The sequence below is a fragment of the Triturus cristatus genome, chromosome 8 (genome assembly GCF_964204655.1).
Source record: "Triturus cristatus chromosome 8, aTriCri1.1, whole genome shotgun sequence".
Classification (NCBI taxonomy): Eukaryota; Metazoa; Chordata; class Amphibia; order Caudata; family Salamandridae; genus Triturus; species Triturus cristatus.
Genome location: NC_140591.1, coordinates 1,664,152,123 through 1,664,175,943, shown reverse-complemented (window position 1 = coordinate 1,664,175,943; position 23,821 = coordinate 1,664,152,123).

Sequence of the window (23,821 nt, the reverse complement as noted above, 5' to 3'; positions counted from 1 at the left end):
TAACCTACATACAGACGGCGAGGTAGTCTGTCGATATCTGTGGGTGCTCCCTTTTTATATCATTTTGTGGGCTCCTTTGCACACTACATCTACCTACGTATGCTACCCAAAAGCTTCGTCTGCAGATTTTACCAGACATTTCGTCATTTACCCACTTAATGCTGACAATGGACTGGGTGAAAAGGTCAGTCTCTCAGGCCAATCGCTTATCGTAAGTTCCATAGAGCAAGCAGAAAATAATGGGTATTGTACGGGAATTCAATATATTCATGTATAAAATCTCCTCAGTTCTCCTAACTTGACGCTCTGCGGTTGCCACTTCCTTAAAAGCGGGAAACCTGCCCAGGAAGCAAGTACCAGTCCAGGATGCAGCCTACTGTATGTCGACAGCTTCAGGGGGATGTTGAACTTTGATACCGAGCACGGAGCACTCGGGTAGGGTGGGGGCTACTAGTTTAGATCAGAAGGCCTCGCAGACCTGCCTTCAGACTGCTATACACTAAAATTGCAGAGCTATGGTCAATTTAACAAAGAGGCCTACATATTGAACAGAAGGGCCTACACAGGGGTTTTATGCTGGCTGAGTGGTAAGGATGTCTCAGGATAATTATATAGCAACACAGGACCCGCTGATCAATTTAATACGGCCTACAAATGCAGCTGGCAGGGCAAGGACAAGGGTCTCATACTTCAGGTGTGGACAGAACGGGTCAGGGGCCCCCTGTGATACAAAATCTACCCTCCTTCAAGGCTGTGGCAATGTAATAGACCATTGTGGGCAGAAGGAAGAGGCAATGGTAGTACAACCATACATGCCAACAGACCCGATTCAGCCAGGAAACGTCCAATGTTTTTAAGCTCAAATGGGCTTTATTTGATCTGTCTCCTGTCTACAATATCCTCTTTTTCAATGTAACTCAAAGGGGAAAATCAATACCCCAGTTTTTTTTTCAAAATCTCCCTCTTACCAAGTTCAAAATGTTCGCAAGTATGGTACATTGGATCATGGAAGGAAATGGGATAGGGACATGGACTTGGATAACAGAGGACAGGAGGGACATGGAGAGGTGCACCAAACTGACCCTGCAGGGCAGGCATCAGGGTTTGCAGCAGCACAATACACCACACAGGGCATGCAGGACGGGAGTGCAGCACAACAATCCATAGAAAGCAAGAGGGAGGGGACAGGACCATGCACATGGACAACAGAGAACAGAGGGGCAAGAGGCAATGGTAGCTAGCTGACCATAATGGACAGACAGGAGAGAAAGCTGCAGCATAACAGACCATAAAGGGCAGGAGGGACGGATCAGGGGCATTACAATGGAACAGACAAGCCAGGAGGGAGGGAGTAGGGCTGGGGGCAAGGGGGCAGGGCAGGAGCAGCAAGATAGCCATGGAGGTCAGGCAGAATGGGCACTAGAAGCAAGACACACCATGAAGAGCAACAGTGAGACTGTGATGGCATACACACAGACCATGGAGGGAAGGTGGGAGGGGGTCAGGGGCAGCTAACTGACCACACAGGGAAGGTGGGAGGGGCCATGGCAGCACAGAAGACCATGCATGGCAAGTGGGAGGGTTAGTGGCAGCACAATGGCTATGATGGGGAAGAAGGAGGGTGGAGGGGCATGCACAAAGGACGATGGAGGATAGAAGGGAGGGTCAGGACCTGTGCACAGACAAGAAAGTTCAGGGGAAGGGACCTCACAACAGACCACACGGGGCAGGCAGGAGGAGCAGTTGCAGCACAACAGACCAGGGAGGGCAGAAGGGTGTGGCAGTACAATGGACCATGTAGGACAGGAGGAAGAGGATAGGGGCATGGCATGTGGACAGGCAGGGTGGAGGTGGCAGGGACAGGTTACAGTCATCTGACAATGCTAGGCAGGTGGGAGGGGAGTGGCAGCTCAACAGAGCACTCAGAGTAGATAGGAGTGGCAGGTCCATGGGACATGGTGGGCAAAAAGGATGGAGCAGGGGCATGCACAAAGACATCGGAGGGCAGGGGGAAGGAGAATAGGGGCAGCAAGCTAAGCACAGAGTTTAAGCAGGAGGTCAATGATGGGGCAAAGAATTGGGCAATGGAGGGCAGGAGGAGTGGACTGGTACATCATACTAAATTGAGGGCAGTGGCAGCACATCAGACCATGCATGGCAGGAGGGAGGAGGCTAGTCCATGGATTCACACAACAGAGGATAGGGAGGAAGGGGATGGGGCAGCAAGCTAACTGTTCAGAGAAGGCGGGATTAGGAACTTTTTTGTTTTTAAAACATTGTGTCTGTGCGAACTACTTAAAACATGAACAAGTATGCAGCATAATCTCACTTTTATTCAGGAAGAAGAGGACGTTTGTGACTGTGACTCCGGGCTCACTTGGCAGAAACACCCCCTGACCCTCCACCCCCTATCGCAAAATGTAATGCCCGTGAAAAGGGTAGGTGAACACAGTGTTATATAGAACATAGTCCTGAGAGCATGATTGAAAATGAAAACTAGATATAGTGTATGGTATAAACTATGCACCAAAAAGTGTGATATAATATGAACCGGGCGTGAAATATAATATGCAATACATTGTGCGCAATTACAGATTCATTGGAGAGCGCGAGATAGCACAGGCACTAGCGCGTGCTATGCGATATGCGCCTTGGAGTGTAATATGCACAGGGCAGTGTTGTGTAACCTAACTAGTCTCTAAAGTTGTAATATAAAATATGTGCTGGGGAGTGTAACGTTGCATATGCACTGTGACAAAGATATGGATCCCAGATTGTAATATGTATGGCATAGCACTGTGCGTTATAACATAGGCATCGAGAAAGGCACGTTAGATGGGGCAATATAACCCGTGCGAAGACAAGTGTGGCATGACATATTCACGGGGTGGTGTTACAGTGCACATGGGCTAGAGAGTGTCATAGCATATGCACTAGCTAGTGGAATACAACACCGAGGTGTGTGGCACTCGGCAGGCAATGGTGGCTGTAACACAGCATTGGGCTCTGTCAGGAGCACGCTGTGACTCTCAAGTGATGTTCGTCCCCTTTCCAGAGAGTAAAATAAAAAGTATTACACATCTGGCAGTGGATGTGTGTTTTATTAACCGTGAGGGGGGTTTCTTGCATAGTTTTGGTCGAATTTTTGTCGAATCCCCTTTGAATGGCTTGGTGTGCATGTGTATTAAATGTGCCCGTCAATAGCTACCCATGTTTGTATAAATAAACGACAAGGGTGTCTACCAGGATTAGGCACGGTAGGGCATCAGACATGTCAGAGCTTCACTAGTGGTGTAAATACATTCCACGTGGATTCATTGCATGCATAGTCGCCTTTTAATGAATATCACGCAAATCGTCATGGTGATAGGTACGTACGGTTTGTCCAGCATGTCCTAGGTGTGTCTATAAATATATATTTTTTAAAAATAATAAAAAACAGTGGCCGGCCCTGGGGATTGGGGTCAAAAAAATATAATTAGGAGACTGGCCCTGGGGGATGGGGTCATCAGGGCCAATAAATTAGAATAAGAAGGGGAACCAAACAGCCCCCCTTCTTAAAAAACTAAAATAAATAAAAGACTGGCATTGTGCCGGAGGCCATGCCCCCTCCGTGCAGCACTCTGCAAACGCGCCCCCAACAGGCATCTCCAGTATGCGCCAGGGAGCTGCGCTGCAGCCAGGTGTTCTGAGGCCAAGCCCCTTTTTACACCTCTCTGCAACGCAGCTCTGTGGCGCTTACTGGAGGTACCTAGTGGTCTAGTTTGACCCTAGGGACCCTTAGGATTCAGGGGGACTTAATCTCTCAACTTAGAACAGCCACAGGGCGCGTTTACACAGTGGTGAAGGGAGGGGACGGGGCCTGAGGTGACGTGTGCAAACACGCACTATGGCACGTTTTAAATTGGGGATATAATTTCCCTTCAATACTGAGGGCCCCTGGGGGCTAACTAGCCCACCAAATGCTTCCAGTAAGCGCCACTGAGCTGCATTGCAGAGAGGTGGTCCAGGCCGTGCCACTTTTTACACCTCTCTGCAACGCAGCTCTGTGGCACTTACTGGAGGTACCTACTGGGCTAGTTGGACCCTAGGGACCCTCAGGATTCAAATGAACTTAATCTCCCAACTAAAAATGGACACAGGGCGTGTTTACACAGTGGTGAAGGGAGGGGACGGGGCCTGAGTTAACGTGTGCAAAAACGCCTTGTGGCCTGTTTTAAGAGGTAGTTTTAATCCCCATGCCCTATTATACCCTAGGGGCTTACAGAGGAGGTCATGCTAATCACAGGGGGACCCCAACGCATAATGTTCCCTAATGTATGTAGGTGTTTTCACTGTATTCTAAGTGTCTTTTAACATAGCACTGGCTCTAGGACTGGTTAGTCAGACTCAGTTACCACCAGTATCCGTCTGAAAAAGTTGAGGGTACAGGATGATTTTGCAACAAGGCTTCTTTCTGCTCTTCTTTTTGTTCTTTCTGCACGTTATCCTTCTTCCTGCACTTATCTTCGTATTTGAGGACTTCTGTTGCTTCTTTCTGCACTTCTTTTGTTTCTTTCTGTGCATTTTTTCTTCTTTCTTCACATGTCCTATCTCTGTAGGCATAGTTAGAAATTAGCATTTAAAAAACCTTTGAAATTCACAGAAAAAACCATAGGTTTCAGGCACGTTATAGTTAGGAATTAGCATTTAAAAAACCTCAGAAATTCACTGAAAAAACCATAGGTTTCAGGGGTGTTATAGTTAGCTGGACTTTTCACTTGTACAAAACCATTGAAATTCCCCCGTTATAGTTAGTTCAGCTAACTATAACTCGCGCGCCCGCAATGCACTGCTGATGACGTCACATATTACATCACTCATGACATGGTCAGTGACATCACTCATGACATCACTGATGACATCTCAAATGACATCACTGATGACATCACTGATGACATCATCCTTGTGATAGAGTGGCAGACCTCCTCTCACCCTAATATAACCTTTGATACACACATTCAAAAATAGAGACTAAAATTTTCAAAACAATGGACATACCAATACCAGTTACAACAACCTCTTCAGTAATTCTAAGATCCACATACACATCCACTCATTCACCAACAGTCCTATACAGTCACTCATACATGTACTCACTCATCATATGTACTCATACACCTATACATCCTGTTACACAATGCCACTCATCCATAGAGTTACTCACACACATAGTCACTCATGCTAATAAAGAATCAAACATACATTTACTTGCATATACAGTTATACACACACCACCATACTTACTTCTACGGAAACTTACACATACTTAGTCTTTTAAACAATCACTTATAGAAACACATACTTATTCATACAGGAACTCTTTCAATCTCTCACTCTCACATATACTCACATATATACACCAATAGTCACATATACTAGTTTAAAACATATGTAGTTACTCATAAAGACACTATTGAGACAGTCATTCACTCACTAACACACCCATACACACACTCATCCACCCATACAGTCCTGCACACATGCTGTGTTCAACACATACAAACAGTGAGTCACTCATTCATGCACCTATGCACTACGTAATACCCCCCACCGAACCATGCAGACACTCAGACTGATACTCAAAAAACCAACTAATAACCTATATAGACACCCATGTAGCTACTCACCAACCCATGCAGCCACTTATACACAAAGTGAGAGACTGATACAGATATTTACATATTTAAACATTACTCACTAAGCCATGTATTCACTATGATACACTTAATCAGTCAGTTACACAATCAATTTTTCAAAAATAAATCATCCATTTAGACACTTATATACCCATTTATTCTTCCATCGACCTTGAGATATACATATATAAAACATATTTAATTTTCAGAAAAACACACATTCACTGGATGATGTCATCAGTGATGTCATCAGTGATGTCATTTGAGATGTCATCAGTGATGTCATGAGTGATGTCACTGACCATGTCATGAGTGATGTAATATGTGACGTCATCAGCAGTGCATTGCGGGCGCGCGAGTTATAGTTAGCTGAACTAACTATAACGGGGGAATTTCAATGGTTTTGTACAAGTGAAAAGTCCAGCTAACTATAACACCCCTGAAACCTATGGTTTTTTCAGTGAATATATATATATATATATATAGTCACTGAAAAAAACCATAGGTTTCTGACATGTTATAGTTAGTAGTTAGCATTTAAAAAACCTTAGAAATTCACTGAAAAAACCATAGGTTTCAGGGCTGTTACAGTTAGCTGGACATTTCACTCGTACAAAACCATTGAAATTCCTCCGTTATAGTTAGTTGTACTCATTATAACTCGCAAGCCCGCAATCCACTGCTGATGATGTCACATATTACATCATTCATGACATGGTCAGTGACATCACTGATGACATCACTGATGACATCTCAAATGACATCACTGATGACATCATCCAGTGAATGTGGTTTGGTTCGTTAGTTAAATACGTATTATATATGAAGCAATCTGCATTGAAGAATGGGTGGATATATAAATATAAATATCTAGATGGAGGATTTAGTAGCAGTGTGATTGACTGTTTACTTGACTAATTTATAGTGTCTCACTAAATATATTTAAGGCTCCCTGTTTTCCGTTTTTACTGATTTTTACAGATAAATACAGACAGAAAACATTTATTTTTTTGTCTGTATTTATTTTTAAATGTGGATAAAAACAGAAATTGGGGTGCTTTTTGAGTAATTCTAAACACTGTTTGCCATGACTGCCAGGCCAATAGATGCGTGGATTGATCGATAAGGGGGTTAAAAAAGAAAGGAATTTTAGTAAAGAGGCTTTAACAGCAGTAGTTATGCACAAGGTTGATACTGAAATTAGCATATTTTCATATATTGCACTGATTTATCTTCTGCGGGTGTTCACAGCACTGAAACCTGGCACACATTCAAGCAAGAGCGCATATTTATCGGTTAAATAAATGTGGAAATATACTAATTTCAGCTTAATTTTTCCACGAAACCCAAAATAAATATGGATAAATACAGATAAAAGTAGCAAAAAATAAATATGGATAAAAACAGACGGAAATGGCAAAAAAATAAATACCATAAAACCGGGAGCCCTAAATATATTGCATAGTTACTAAACTGTGTGAATATCTGTATCACTTTGTCAGTTGTTGTGTAAACTGCTGTACCAGTTGGTTACTAGCTATGTGAAAGTCTATATGAGTTATTGATTAGTTAACTGAGTATTTGTATGGGAGAGTGAATGTGTGTGTGGTTCGGTGGGGGGTGTGTGACTGCCAAAAGATGTGTGAATAGATGATTCAATATGGGATATGAGGTATACATAAGACTCAGTGATTGTATGAGTGACTGTATGGATAACAGTATACTTGTAATAGTGATTTTATAACACACTAAGTATGAGTTACTATCTATATGAATAAATGAAGTGGTGTTTGTATAAGTGTGTAGCTGAGTAAATGTAAGTATGATTCATTGTTTGCATAAATGAGTAGGATGACTGCATAAGTGAATAGGATGTGTGCTGGAGTGTAATGTCGATATAGGTGTATAAGTATATTTGATAGTGTTCTATTGATCATTGACAGCATGTATGAGTAAATCTATAGGTAAGTGATTAGATGTGTGAGTAGATCTAGGAATCACTCAGTGGGTTTTTAGAAACTTGTATTGGTGTGTCAATGGATTCAAATATGGTACTCTGCATTTTACAGTGAGTGATGAAAGGTTATACTAGTGTATGATGAGGTGTATCTGATTGTCACGAGGATGATGTCATCAGTGATGTCATCAGTGATGTCATTTGAGATGTCATCAGTGATGTCATCAGTGATGTCACTGACCATGTCATGAATGATGTAATATGTGACATCATCAGCAGTGGATTGCTGGCGCGCGAGTTATAGCGAGTACAACTAACTACAACAGAGGATATCAATGGTTTTGTAGAGTGAAATGTCCAGCTAACTATAACAGCCCTGAAACCTATGGTTTTTTCAGTGAATATATAGATATATATTACCTACTGGCGGCCGCCTGTACGTAGTTATAGTTAAGACTTAGTTTCCATAGAAAAAGCGTTGGTTGACGAATCTTCGCGAAATTCTCAAAACTAATGGGGCACTCTGGTCAGCTCCTGTCTTGAAAGTTTTGGGGTGATACGTCAAGTGGGGGCCTAGAAAAAAGGGGTGTCTCAAAACATGTTTTTCCCATGTTAATTTCCATAAGAATTTTGGAACAGGCTACAGCCCGAACTGCTGAATTGAATTACACTAAATTTGGCAAAAAGGTCTATCTTGTTTCAGAAAGCGATTTTTTTTTAAATGGTGTAGATCCGTTCAGTAGTTCCGGAGAAATTCAAAAAATAAAAATGTCGATATCTGAGCACCGAGGAGGAGTCACAAATCCTCACGAGCTTCATTCTTATTGGCTGCCAACACTCTAAACCAGAGTGTGTTGGCAGCCATTTTGTGACTTGGTACCGAGTCACAAGAAAAAAGGTGAAAAAAGATGTAAATCAAGAAAAGGGGGCAGGGTAGAAACAAGGGACCCCCTAGGCCTGCTTAGGGGGTCCCACATGGAACCACAGGGCAAAAGAAAGCATTTTTGTTTATAATTTTGGCCGAATTTGCGGTAGGCTTTGTTTGTTTTAAGCCCCTGGGTGGACCAGGTCCTAGTGGAAATTATTGATTGTGGTGCACAGCCCCAGGCGCCGCCACCACCCTGGGGCTTTTTGTTAAAAAATGCATGGGGGTGCTCCTGCCCCCCCCAGCAGCCCCAAGGACGCCACCTCCCCGGGTCTTTTTGTTCAAAAATTTATGGTGGGCTCATGCCTCCCTGCAGTCCCGGTGACCACCACCTTCCCGGGTCTTTTTGTTAAAAAATGCATGTGAGGCTCATGCCCCCCCACAGCCCCGGGGACCCCCACCTCCCCAGGTCTTTTTGTTAAAAAATGCATGGTGGCTCCTGCCCCCCATGCTACCCCAGGGACTGCCACCACCCCGGGGCATTAGTAATTATGTGTGGATGGGCCTCGTGGGCCCCCAAGCCCCGGGGACCTCCACCTCCCCGGGGCTTCCGTCATTAATTGTGGGGGCCTCGCGGGCCCACCATGCCCCGGGGTCCACCACCTCCCCGGGGCTATGCACATGTAGGGAGGGGGGCCTCGCTGCCCCCCTTCTGGAGCCCTCTATGGCCCTGGGGACCGCCAACCCCAGGACTGGCTCCTGCAATGTCTTTGATAATCTTCAACATAAGCATAGGTAGGGCAAAAAAAAAGACATTGGAGAAAAAGACAACCGTATTTTCAAAGAAGAAACAAGAGAAAATACATTAAATCCCTAATCCCATTGGAGACAGACCATATCCTATTGAATATTTGCCGGGACAGATGGCTTCGAGCTTTAACTAATGCCATCTCCATTTCATAAATTTCCCTTAACAATATCCAAAATTCATTAATACTTGGACTCTTACTTTGAATACAAGAGCGGGTAACACAAAGTCGTGCACAGGCTGAAATAGAAGCAAAAGGTTTCGTAAGACGACCCAACTCATAAAATATTCCTAATATCAACTCTTTCCCAGAGATAAGAGAAGGGTTATCATATCCAGCTCAGATCTCCAGAGCAAGAGATATATTGGACCAGAATTCCTTCAACATTGGACATGCAGACAACATATGATTTAGATCTGCAGCATATTCTTGACATTTCGGGCAAAATAATTTATCCGTGATGACATTGTTACTCCATTTTGAAATTCGCTCTGGTGTATAATATAGCTTTATAGCCCGCCGTAGCGGGCTATATCGACTATTAAAGGCCTGCTGCAGCGTTAAAGGCCCGAGCCAAAGACTTTAATAGCCGGTATAGCCCTGCTACAAGGGCTGTAAGGCTATTAGAACATTCTGCCACTAGAGGGCAGAATGTTCTAACAAATTAAACAAAGCCATCAGGGAGCGCGAGGGGAGTGAAATCCCCTCAGGCTCCCTGAAGCCTTTGTTCACAGCCAGAGCTGTGAACAAAGAAGCATTGGAATGTTGGAGCTCATTATAAGCCCGGAGCTACTCCATTGTTTTCAATGGAGCTCCCAACATTCCAATGTTCTAATAAAACATGAATATGGTTAAATATTGCTGCCGTTTCAAATTGACTGAATTTACGGCTGAGTCAATAGTTTCTAAGGATTCCTGTATCTCTTCTACAGTTATGTTACAATTAAAAATCCTACTAAGTTTAGCAGCAATTTGTAGACCGTCATCGCTTACGACGGCTATAAGCTTTTGGTAAATTTTGTCTATAATCCCCTGTCCGGTAGTATTGAAAAAAATTTCAGATGGACTATTCAGCTCTAATAACCCCCGTCCGCGAATAAAGTAATCCCTCACCTGTAGATACTTAAAAAAGTGAGTATGCAAAAGACCAAATTTTTCTTTCAATGATGTAAAAGATCTAAATTCCTGCCCGTCATATAATTGACCCAACCACATCATGCCTTGACCTTGCCATTCCTGCATGAAACGGTCATCAATCAATCAATCACATAATTTGTAAAGCGCACTATATACCCGGTAGGGTTTCAAGGTGCTGGGGGGGTGGTGCTGTTACTGGTCGAAGAGCCAGGTCTTGAGTTGTCTCCTGAAAGTCAGCAGGTCTTCGGTTTGTCGCAGGTCGAGGGGGAGGGTGTTCCAGGTCTTGGCGGCGCGATGGGAGAAGGATCTGCCTCCAGAAGTGGTTCTCCGGATGCATGGGACCGTGGCCAGGTTGTGGTCAGTGGAGTGGAGTTTCCTGTTGGGTACGTAGAAGGAGAGTCGACTGTTGAGATAGGCTGGGCCGGTTTTGTGGAGTGCCTTGTGTGCGTGGATCAGGAGCTTGAAGGAGATTCTTTTGTCGACGGGGAGTCAGTGCAGGTTCCTCAGGTGGGGGTGATGTGGTCGCGGCGCGAGACGTCGAGGATCAGGTGTGCGGAGGCATTCTGGATTCTCTGTAGTCTGCTGATCAGCTTGGACGGGGCTCAGGCGTTTCCATAGTCGAGTCTGCTTCTGACTAGGGCCTGGGTGACTGTTTTCCTTGTGTTAGTCGGGATCCATCTGTAGATCTTGCGGAGCATGTGGAGGGTGTTGAAACAGGTGGAGGAGACTGCGTTGACTTGTTTGGTCATGGAGAGTTTCGAGTCGAGGATGACTCCCAGGTTGCGTGCGTGGTCGGTGGGGGCCGGGGGGGACCCCAGTGATGTGGGCCACCAAGATTCGTCCCATGTGGAGGGGTTGGATCCGAGGATGAGGATTTCCGTCTTGTCTGTGTTCAGTTTGAGGCGGGTGTCCTCCATACAGTCGGTAACGGCCTTCATTCCCTGGTGGAGGTTGGATTTGGTGGTGAGGGGGTCCTTTGTGAGGGAGAGGATCAGCTGAGTGTCTTCAGCGTAGGAGATTATGTTAAGGTCATGCTGTCGGGTGATGCGTGCTACTGGTGCCATGTAGATGTTGAACAGTGTCGGGCTGAGGGAGGATCCTTGAGAGATGCCACAGATGATCTTGGAGGCCTCGGATCGGAATGGGGGGAGGCAGACTCTCTGAGTTCTGCTGGAGAGGAAAGAGGTGGTCCAGTCCAGGGCCTTGTTTCGGATCCCTGTGTCGTCGAGGTGCGTGCGTAGTGTGCGGTGGCAGACGGTGTCGAAGGCGTTGGAGAGGTCCAGGAGGATGAGGGCCACTGTCTCGCCATTGTCTAGCAGGATCCTGATGTTGTCTTTGGCGGCGATGAGGGCGGTCTCAGTGCTGTGGTTGCTGAGTAATCCTGATTGGGACGGGTCTAGGATGTTGTTGTCTTCGAGGTGCCAGGTGAGCTGGGTGTTTACTATCTTCTCGATGACCTTTGCTGGGAACGGAAGCAAGGAGATGGCCGGAAGTTCTTGAGGTCGCTCAGGTCTGCCTTGGGTTTCTTCAGTAGGGCGTTGATCTCTGCGTGCTTCCAGTTCTCAGGGAAGGTGGTGGGCTCGAAGGAGAGGTTGATGATTTTGTGCAGGTGGGGTGCGATGGACTTGCTGGCTTTGTTGAAGATGTGGTGCTGGAGGGGGTCGGATGGGGAACCGGAGTAGATTGTTCCCATGGTCTTGATTGTGTCCTCGATGCTCACGTCGACCCAGGTTGTCGCGGTGGGGTGCGGTGGGTTTGGTGCGGTGCGGTCGGCAAGGGTCGTCCGGGGTCTGAAGCTGTCATGGATGTCGATGATTTTCCGGTGGAAGAAGGTGGCGAGGGAGTCGCACAGGGCTTGCGAAGGTGGGATGTCGTTGGCGTTGGAGCTGGGGTTGGAGAGTTCCTTCACGATGGTGAAGAGCTCCTTGCTGTTGTGTGTGTTGTTGTCAAGGCGGTCTGTGAAGGAGGTTCTTTTGGCGGTCCTGATGGGGTGGTGGTGGTTGCGGATGGCGTCTTTGTGGGCAGTGCGGCTGTCTGGCGTCTTGTCGCTGTGCCATGTGTTTTCCAGTTTCCGGCAGGTGCGTTTGGAGTTGAGGAGTTCTGGGGTGAACCAGCTGACTCTTCTGCTGGTGTCTCTGTTGGTGGGGTTTTTCAGCGGAGCGACGGTGTTGGCGCAGTCGTTCATCCAGCGTTCGAGGGCGAGTGCACCTTCATCCGGGTTGGTTGGGGTCGTCGGGGGTTGAGTGCGAGGCTTGTCTGTAGTTGTTCTTCGGTGATTTTGCCCCAGCAGCGGTGGGGGGTTCTTTATTGTGCGGTGGTGTGTGGGTGGTTTTCGGAAAGAGAAGTGGATGCACTGGTGGTCTGTCCAGGTGAGTTCAGAGGCGTGGCTGAAGGTGACATGGGGGCTTGAGAAGATGACATCTGGCATGTGGCCGGCACTGTGGGTCGGCGTCGTGACAAGCTGTTTCAGTCCGAGGCTGGTGAGATTGTCGATCAGGGTGGAGGAGTTGCTGTCGTTGTTGTTCTCCAGGTGAAAGTTCAGGTCTCCGAGGAGGATGTTGTCGGTGGAGGTCAGCGCGTGTGTGCTGATGAGGTCGGCGATGGAGTCGCAGAATTGAGGCCGGGGTCCTGGCGGTCTGTAGACGAGGGTGCCTCTTTGGGTCCGTGTTGATCTGGAAGTGCATGTGTTCGCCGGTGCTGAGGGTGTCGTTGGTGTTTGTTGAGATATTGATGGTGTTTTTGTGGACGATGGCGATTCCTCCTCCGGCCCTGTTGGTGCGGTCTCTGCGGGTGATCTTGTACCCGTCTGGGATGGCTATGGCGATGTCTGGCGAGGAGGCTTCGTTCATCCAGGTCTCGGTCAGGAAGGCGACGTCCGGTGATGTGGTGTCGAGTAGGTCCCAGAGTTCGACGGCTTGTTTGTGTGCTGAGCGGGTGTTGATCAGGATGCATCTAAGCTGGTTGGCTTCCATTGTGGTGGGTGTCTTGGCGCTTTCGTGGCAGGAGAAGCTGCAGTTCCGGCAGGTGAAGGGGCCGTGGGTGCGCCTCAGGGCGGCCTTGCAGCAGGTGTGAGTTCTTCCTGGGTTGAGAGCGATGAGGGTCTTGGCGTCATAGCGGAGGCGGTCTTCTTGGCAGGTGCAGGGGCCAGGGGTACAGGCGCTGGGCGCGGTCCAGGTGTGGACGGGTGCAGGCGGGCTTGCCTTAGGCACACCTTCGGCATGCCAGTGGCGCGGCCGCAAAGCGGCCGCCATATATGGGGAGGTGGGGAGGGAGGAGCAGCTGGGAGGCGGGAGGTGAGGGACGGGTGTGACGAAACGGGCACGGAGGGGGCGGGGCCACAGGGGAGGCAGTGGCGGGGACGGAGGACGGGAGACCGGTGCGGGGCACAGAGGAGCAAAAGGGGTACAAAATACAAAGGGGCACAGAGCAAAGCGGTGAGCAAAATACAAAATATAAAATACAAAGGGGCACAGAGCAGAGCGGCGAGCAAAATACAAAATACAAAATACAAGGGGCACAGAGCAGAGCGGCGAGCAGGGGGCAGGGGGCACGAAGCAAAGCGGCGAGCAAAATACAAAATACAAGGGGCACAGAGCAGAGCAGCGAGCGGGGGGCAGGGGGCCCAGACAGATGCAGGAACAAGGCAACAGGCAGCAAATGAAAACAATGAAAACGAACCTAAAGGCCACCACTGGCCACCAGGGATGAGGCGCAAGTGGAAGCCTGCGGGTGGAGGAGGGCCTCGAATTCACCTGCGGCGACAGCAGCGAACAGCGACAGCGGGGTGCAGGCAGAGCTGCAGCGGGGGGGCGACCTACCAGGAGGTCAAGGGTCATGCAATATACTAGGGAGCATGGTTTTCCCCTACACGACAACATATGCATGCAAGTCCTGTATTGCATACATTTTTCGTATTTCACGCCAAATGTTAGTAACATCCCTAATTACCTTGAATCTTACTCGCTTGTAATAGTTAGGGCCGAGTGTTTTGTACAATAAAAACCCAATACTTTGACCTTCAGCCAGTTGGTAGAGAAGCCAACTGTCGTCCTTTAGAAGCCCACTAATTAGGCTCTGTATTCGCCCAGTAAATGCAGCCCAAAAGTATAGTCTAAAGTCTGTGAGTTTAAAACCGCCTTTCTTATACGGTAAATTTAAATAGCGAATAGGTCTCCTGGCTCGCCGGAACCCCCAGACAAAACTACCGACGGCACTATCCAAACATTTTTATAAAGTTAATGGAACTTTCAATGGGATTGTGCGTAAATAATACAAAAACTTCGAAAGAACATTCATTTTGATAATGTTGCATCTCCCATATATACTGAGGGGTAGCTATTGCCAACTGCGCAATTTTGTCACTACCTTCGTCAATAGTGGTTCATAATTTAATGCAATAATATCCTTAATTTGACTACTAAGACAAACTCCTAAATAAACTGCCGTATTTGTGACCCCTAAAACAAGAGGGGGCCTCTCAAGTTGAAAATTCAGTATTGTCTGTGTCTTAATAAGATTTAGTTTATAGCCAGAGAAGTGACCAAATCGCTGTGCTACGTAAGTAATTGCACCTAAAGCATTAACTGGTGTTGTCGAGAAAACAGCGATATCGTCCGCGTACGCAGTTAGTTTTAGGTCCGTCACATTTAAATTAACTGGAGAGATATCAGTATTCAGTAATAAATGTTTGATAAAAGACTCAATGTAGATAGCAAACAATAACGGGGAGAGAGGACACCCCTGTCGCATACCCCTTTGGACCGAAAAAAAGGAAGAGGAATGCCCATTAAGCTTAACAGCAGCTTTTGGGTTCTTATTTAATTTCTGTATCGCCGAAATAAACCTTTGACCGAGGCCCATTGAAGACATTGTGACCCATAAGTTACCCCAGGTCACTCGATCAAAGGCCTTCTCGGCGTCCAACATCAGCATTCCAAGCTGCAAACCTAATTCACCTGAAACATCAAATGCAGCAATCTCTGTGTTGATATGTGCTGCAGTATCTCTTCCGGGAACGAAACCATGTTGTTGCTTTGCTTTGACACTAATAAATGTATCACTGGAGCCAATCTTAAAGCGATTGTAGGAGAGTAGGATCTGCTTCATATGTTTACCCCCACTTTTTGCTGGTGTTTCACTGTTTTTCGACTTTACTCTGGCTGGGACCCTGCTATTCAGGGCCCCAGCCTAGCTGCTTCCTCTCTAAATTGATTGCATGTACTTTAGGTACACTCCAGATTGGATTCTGGGGTACCCTTGTGAGGCCCTAGTATATGGTATACTATATACCCAGGGCATAGGTACCCCAGAGGCCTACCAGGGGCTGAAGCATGTATTGTGCCACCCCTGGAAATGCTACAACAAACAAGGCCCAATCTGATGGTATGGTAATTCGTTAAGAACTTTGTGAATGGGAATGAGAGGTATTATTTTTCCTTCTTCTATACCACTCTCCATCAATTACATATGCGAGAGTGGTCCCAAACTCACAAGACACCGTAAATAAATAAAAACCACAAGAACCATATCCAAAGTCAACAGTCACTGTGTTCACAATTTTTGTTTCACAAGGTAGCAACCTATGATGATAAACGTGGCATAACTGGCGATACTTAACCACCAAAGCCCGCTTTGGTGTTGCTCACGTGAGGTGCTACCCTGTTTTGCATTGATTTGAGTGGGGAGCGACCCAATCTTGTTTTCTTCCCCATGGAGCTCCTTGTTGATTTGACCCACCCCTGGAAAGCCATACAAAATGACACCACAGGTCTGCTACTGCAGCCTGGGTAAGGTGGTGCATGCACCCCTTACTGAGGTATAGGTTCACTATACCTCACCTATTACTGCACATAGAAACCTATCAGTCACCCCTAGGGCAGGCCTTATCAATCCTGAAGGCAGGGTGCTTGGTTATATGTGAGAGGGTGCCCAGGCATGAGCTGAGCCCCTCTGCAGCCTTCGGAATCTCTTCTCCGGGGTTGTCAGTGATGCAGCCTGACCATATACTCTTAAGTGCATTATAACCCAACGGTAAATGCTAACTTTGGACTGGCTGCACGGAAACATGTCGTGTTTGGTGTCAAACACCTTGGAATCATACCCCCACACCAGTAACTAGTGTGGGAGTATGATCCCACCCTTCTAGAGGGAGATACATGGCAGTACTGGTATACCCGGTAGAAATCTAATAGAGCCCTGGCATCACAAAATGGATGCTGCAGCCACAGACACGGGTCTGGCCTCCTGCTGCTGAAACTCTGGCAGGGGAGGCCTGGACAATAGGTTTCCTGTCACAGGGAGGTGTAACCACCTCCCAGAGAGGCTTATGTGTATTGGGGCTGGGTGGGAGCACTCTCTGAGTGTTTTGAAGCCCTGCACTGGGGGCACATTTGGTGTCCCTGTGCATAGTCCAGAACTTTAGATATCCCTGGATGAAACTCTGAAGCTGAATCCTGGAACTTCGACACTCTACTAACGACTAGAGGACTGAAGTAATCTCCCTTGAGGTCAAGGAGTGACTGCTCTGCTAGTCAGGCACCAATGAAGAATTTTGCTGGTCTGCATCTCTGAAGCTCCTGCCAGACTCTGAAGTATTTGCAGCCCAGGAAGAGGATTTCCAGACATCTCAGAGGCCGTCCCGAGTCCCCAGTAAAGCTGAGACCCACAGCCCTTGTGAGTAGCGTGCAACCGGAACTCCTGGACACCGTGCACTTTTGCAAGTGCATTGACTTCTCGACATCTCTTGAAGTCATGCTTGGGCTCACTTGTAGACCCCCACCTCGAGCACAGAATCCTCTGAAGATTGTTGGCCTAGTCACCCTGAGTGACCCGTGGACTGCCATTTTGTGTTTCGTCTCAAGGTATTTTTGCGATCCCTGGTCCGTCTACTGGTGGGTCCCTGAGGGGGTTACTTTGAATTTCCTTGGGCTTCCCTGGTTGCTCCAGATGTGCCCCGACTCCCTACCAAGTTGTGAGTCCCATAGACATTGCTGGTCTGCACCAAAGCATCTCTCTTGTTTCTGTGTGGGTTGCTGTTGCCAAGGCTTGTTGTGTCCAGTCCGGGCACCGATGCTGCAGCACTCGACATCCTTCATGGGACAGCTTGAATCCAGCTCCTGGTCATCCTCGACGCCTCCTGGTCCTCATGGCTGAAGAGTCAAGCTTCACCTTCTTCAGCTGAAATCACCCGACATCGGTGGGCATCTGCCTATCGTCTTCCTGGTCACTGGCTAGTGACCCAGACTCTGTCCCCTCTGCTTTCAGGTTTTTCTCATCTTCGATCCAGGCTTGGATCTCTTCGGACACTTCGCATCTTCCCAGCAGCAGCACTTCTTCACCAGCTCCCATTGAATTCGACAATGCGACCCGACACCAAAAGACACCTATGCACCCGGCTTCCCTGGGTGAGGTAACACGAGTACTCCGGTGCTCTCATGGGTGCTAGCCCTAGAACTTCCTAAGTCCAAAAGGGTTTGGTCCTGAATCAATTCTAAGTGTCCCTAATCTTTAAAAATCGAACCGCGACTTTCCCCATAGAAGCTAACGGGAGCTCACGGCTGTGTTCACACACTGCACACGGCCCCCGTGGTTCCCCTGTGTCATACCTTGGGTGGTTCCTTGGGTTCCCAGCGAATCTACAGGCTCTAGGCCTTGTGTCTAGTTAAGTCGTGGTTCTTATACCACTATTTTAGTATATGGTTTGGCTCGCCCCTAGGGCCTGACGTGTATTTGTGCTATTTTACTGTAATATTTGAAGTGTAACTTATGTGTTTTGACCTCTAGTCTCATAAAGAAACTAGGAGGGTGTGTTTAGTAATAAGTACACATATTTTATATATATATACCTGTGTGGATGTCTTTCATTTAGGCACTCAAGAGATTATAGACTGGTAAAACAAGCTGCTTTACATTCCTTCAAGACTTAGCCTGAAGGCTGCTCTCCATAGCTACCACTAGGATAGCTTTTAATAAAGGTTGTCTTTAACCTATAACCAATAAGGTGTTGTTTGGACTGGTACAGGATGCCCACTATAACTAGTGGACAGCATATACCAGGCCAACTTCTCACAGCGAGGATTTTGCAAAAAGGTTTTGCATCAGCATTTATCAACCCTATCGGCCGATAAGAGCTCATATTGTCTATGGGTACCCCTTTTTCGGGAAAGCAGCAATATTAGTTACATTGCATTTCTGCAACTTTCCTGCCTGTTTCTGTACCTCTGTTACTTTTTTCCGCAATTTTCTTGCTCTTTTTGCACCCTTCACGCCTCTTTTAGCACCTCTTTTACTTCTTTCTGCACTTCTCTTCCTTTTTTCAGCATCCCTCCTGCCTCTTTCTGTATGTCCCTTGCCTCTTTGTGTACCTCTCCCACCTTTTTATGTACCCCTCTTGCATATTTTTACACCTATTGGTTCTTTCTGCACTGCTGTTGATTCTTTCTGCACCTCACTTGCCTCTTTCTGCACTTCTTTTGCTTCTTTCTACACCTCTGTTGCTTCTTTCAGCAATTCTCTTGCCTCTTTCTGCACTTCTTGTGCCTCTTTGTTCACCCCTCTTGCCTCTTTCTGCACCTGACTTGCTTCTTTCTGCCCCCCTCCTGCCTCTTTCTGCTCCCCTCTCCCCCTCTTTCTGTACCTCTCTTGTTTCTTTCTGCATCTTTCCTTCACCTCTCTTGCCTCTTTCTGTACCTCTGTTGCTTTTTTCTGCACTTCTCTTGCTCTTTCTGCACCCTTCGCGCCTCTTTCAGCACCTCTGTTGTTCTTTCTGCACTTCTCTTCCTTCTTCCTGTACCCCTCCTGCCTCTTTCTGTACCTCTCTTGCCTCTTTGTGCATCTCTCCTACCTTTTTCTGTACCCCTCTTACCTGTTTTTGCACCTCTATTGTTTTTTTTTGCACTGCTCTTGCTTCTTTTCGTACCTCACTTGCCTCTTTTTGCACTTCTCTTGCTTCTTTCTACACCTCTGTTGCTTCTTTCAGCAACTCTCTTGCCTCTTTGTGTACTTCTCTTCCTTCTTTCTGCACCCCTTCTGCCTCTTTCTGCATCTCTGTTACCTCTTTGTGTACCTCTCTTACCTCTTTCTGCACTTCACTTGCTTCTTTCTGCAACTCTGACTTAGAGGTAGTTTTAATCCCCCAACCCTATTATGTACTAGGGCCTTACAGGGGAGGTCATGCCAAACACAGGTGTAACCCAACTAAGCCTGGGCGTTGAACTACGCTCCGTTCGCGGAGCTTGCGAAGTTTAGGTAACTTCGCGCTTCGCGTAGAGCGCGAAGTTGCAGATTGCTACGCAATCTAGCGCGTAGCGTAGTAAATTTGCTTCCTCGCGTGCTCAATATTCATTCTCGCGCGCGCGGTAACGTCTTACCTTGATTCTGCGATTGCCAACTTGCTTTTCTGTCTGTTTGCGAGAGCCACGAGATTTGTACTATGGCTGCCCAAGCCCGCGAGAGTGTGCGACCCCGAACACGTCATTGGTGCGCGCGAGCTGACTTCCGGCGGCTGTTTTGGTAAGATCGCGATCCCGAACATGGAAAAACTGCAATCTGGCAAAGAATATCTCGCGAGCTTCATAAAACCTTCTCTAAAATGATCATTTTGCTCAGAAAACTCCTCAGATTGTGATCTTGCTGTAGTCTTTTGTGTAAGAAAGAGTCCTTTAATTTTTTTAACTCTTTTTTTTCAAGAGGAAGGAAGTGCCCCTGAGTCTACAACTTCCTGTTCCTGTCCAGCAGGCTCCTCCCACGTGCTTTGTGCATGTGTTGTTCACTTTCATTTGGATTTGGAGCTGGAAGGATCACTTTTTGTGTCTGTCTGCTGCATCATACCATTTTTTTGGATTTATTTGAGGAATTTTTGATTTGAGATTTAATTTACTACAAGTAAGTTGGAGAATTGGTGTGTTTGTTTCATTGGGGCTTGTTTGTACCTACATTTTTCTGGGATTTTTATTGTTTTTAAAAATTATTCTTGTGGTGGGTGGCCTGTACTACTTTCAATAGGGGCCTAGTTGTTTTTCTCTGCAATTTCAGCCAGTAGGGTACCCATGGGTCCATGTTTTGTGGTGTCTGTAGAATTTCTACATCATGTAGGGCATGGATGGCATAGGATTGAAATGCTAAACGTGGCTGTGGTGTATTTCACTGTTGGTGTGTGTGTGTGATTTACCTTTGTTGGATGTGTGTGCTTGTGGCCTAGTAGTCTTCCACTAGGCCCAGAGGTAGTCAGCCTCCAACCTGTGGTGCGTGATTTAAATGTACAGTTGATGTTGTCTGGTGTTTTTCCTTTACTCCATGGATGGCTTTGGATTTTATTGCAAAAGGTGTGTTTGGGGTGCAATAGCATTTTTTGGGTGTGTGCTAAACAAATTGGGCTATTTTGGCCTGCATGTAAGGCAAGGGATTCAGCTCGCGAACTTTCGGTAACTCTGCACAGCGCGACAACGCGGACTTACAGTTTTCGTCATTTTTGCGCTCGCAATATGCGTGTTCGCGCACACGAGAAAGCCTTTTTGTACAGTTCGCGATCCCGAACACGCAGCTTTTGCAATCTGGCAAACAATATCTCGCGAGCAACATAGACCCTTCTCGAAAATGCTTTTTTGTGCATTTCTGCACAAAAAACTCCTCAGGCTGTCATTGAGCTGTAGGTTTGGAGCAGGGAGAAGCTGTTATTTGTCTGGAAAACATTTTTATGAGAGGGATTAAGTTCCACAGACACTACAACTTACTCTTCCTGTGCTTTGCTATCACTTTTTGTGTGTAATTGTGGTGGGTGGGCTGAGCATGTGTGTGGCGGCCATTTTAGGAAGGCATGCATTGTGCCTTTGCCATAGGCGTCCATTGACTGTCTCCCATTTCTTGTGGTTGTTGTGGGTGTGTGGCGGCCATTTTGTGAAGCCATCCAAGCAGTGTGCTTGCTTTTGCCATCCGGTTCCAAGCTTGTGGCCTAGTAGTCTTCCACTAGGCCCAGAGGTAGTCAGCCTCCAACCTGTGGTGCGTGATTTAAATGTACAGTTGGTGTTGTCTGGTGTTTTTCCTTTACTCCATGGATGGCTTTGGATTTTATTGCAAAAGGTGTGTTTGGGGTGCAATAGCATTTTTTGGGTGTGTGCTAAACAAATTGGGCTATTTTGGCCTGCATGTAAGGCAAGGGATTCAGCTCGCGAACTTTCGGTAACTCTGCACAGCGCGACAACGCGGACTTACAGTTTTCGTCATTTTTGCGCTCGCAATATGCGTGTTCGCGCACGTGAGAAAGCCTTTTTGTACAGTTCGCGATCCCGAACACGCAGCTTTTGCAATCTGGCAAACAATATCTCGCGAGCAACATAGACCCTTCTCGAAAACACTTTTTTGTGCATTTCTGCACAAAAAACTCCTCTGGCTGTCATTGAGCTGTAGGTTTGGAGCAGGGAGAAGCTGTTATTTGTCTGGAAAACATTTTTATGAGAGGGATTACGTTCCACAGACACTACAACTTCCTCTTCCTGTCCTTTGCAATCACTTTTTGTGTGTTATTGTGGTGGGTGGGCTGAGCATGTGTGTGGCGGCCATTTTAGGAAGGCATGCATTGTGCCTTTGCCATAGGCGTCCATTGACTGTCTCCCATTTCTTGTGGTTGTTGTGGGTGTGTGGCGGCCATTTTGTGAAGCCATCCAAGCAGTGTGCTTGCTTTTGCCATCCGGTTCCAAGCTTGTGGCCTAGTAGTCTTCCAATAGGCCCAGAGGTAGTCAGCCTCCAACCTGTGGTGCGTGATTTAAATGTACAGTTGGTGTTGTCTGGTGTTTTTCCTTTACTCCATGGATGGCTTTGGATTTTATTCTTCCATCAACCACTTGGTCTGTTCCCAACAGAAAACTAAAAACCACAAAGTGTTATGTATCCGAAGAGGTATATATTTTTTGAAAGACTTGGGTTACGGTTTAAAACGTTACAAATAGGTCGATTTATATATATTCGACATTATCCACCACTGGGGTGTAGTAATCATATGCAGTAGAATACCTTTGCAAGCTAACGGGGGGTGGCACAGTAAGGAACCCTCCACTGCAATATGGCAGCCCTTTTTTACACTACGCGAACTCCCTGATGAGAACGGGATCTCTGTAGGCAGGTCACGTGGTGAACGTAACTGCGTTCTTAAACCGGGAAACACAATAAGCGCGTTGTTGCTGGGCTGAGTAAACGCCAGACACGGACGCTTTCAGGGTGAGGCTCGACTTATGTCATTTAACTTGGGGCATTCGGCACGACAACATTTAAAGATAGGAACCTGGGCAACCGCAGTTGGAGCGGGAGGATTTAACGCGTATGGGTCAGGTACGAACTCCATAAAAGGTAATCCACTGTAAGGGGTCACAGCTTACCGAACAGGATGCTAAACACGAGGAAGTTTCAAGGAAGGACTTAGATGCTGGGTAGACACCTAACGGGACGGGGACACACCAGCATTACTTATCGATGACACCACTCAGGGTAGGCATCTGATACAGGCAGTCATACAATCGTTGTTGTACATTATATATTCCAGACTCACGATTGGAGTTGAACAAGCGGAGCCTTGAATGCATATACACAGCCACAAGGACTCAAGGGTAAAGGTATGCCCATGGTGGGCAATATCCCGGTAAATATGATATGGTGTGATTCAGAATGCAATACATAGGATACCAGTCCCGTGGTAAACCGGTTGCCAACGAAGCCTGTCCTGTGTTGTTATGTTTGTTTTCTTTTGTCTCCAACAGAATTGTTTTTAATTGACAAACAGAGGTGCAGGGTGAAATGAACAGACACCACGCCCTGAAGAAGTTGCCGTGAGTTTTTGTCCAGTGGCAATGAAACATGTCGGCATTTTAAACATGAGCAATCACGCAGCTTAGAATAAAAAACGCAAGCCAGCGTGATCTAGCTCAAAATTGCGATATCATTGTATATCACTATGGGGTTCAATATGGTGCACATACTATAGCACAGTTCTCTTTTCTTTAACCACATACCCTAGCACTTGTACAGTCAATTATTGTTTTTCCTACACACATTTCTTGCTTTTGGAGTGTTGGTAGCTGATGATGAGATCTTGAGGTAGCAGGCGAGTACCATCCTGCTTAACCCTCCTTGGTGTTGCTACCGTGAGGCACCAACACTCCCGTTCACTCTTTTTTCATCACGTTTGGGTGTTGGAGACATAAGTTTTTAGACGCATTGATAGTCATCCTGCCTTACCTCGTACACAAAATATTTGTCTATCCTATTCTTTTCCTAAGTGAGCTACACCGACGAATAGCATAGATGAAACAATCGCTTGCTTTATAGATTGTCTAAAATGTATGACAACAGGTACGGATGTATGAATTACTCGCTCACAGTGTGAACA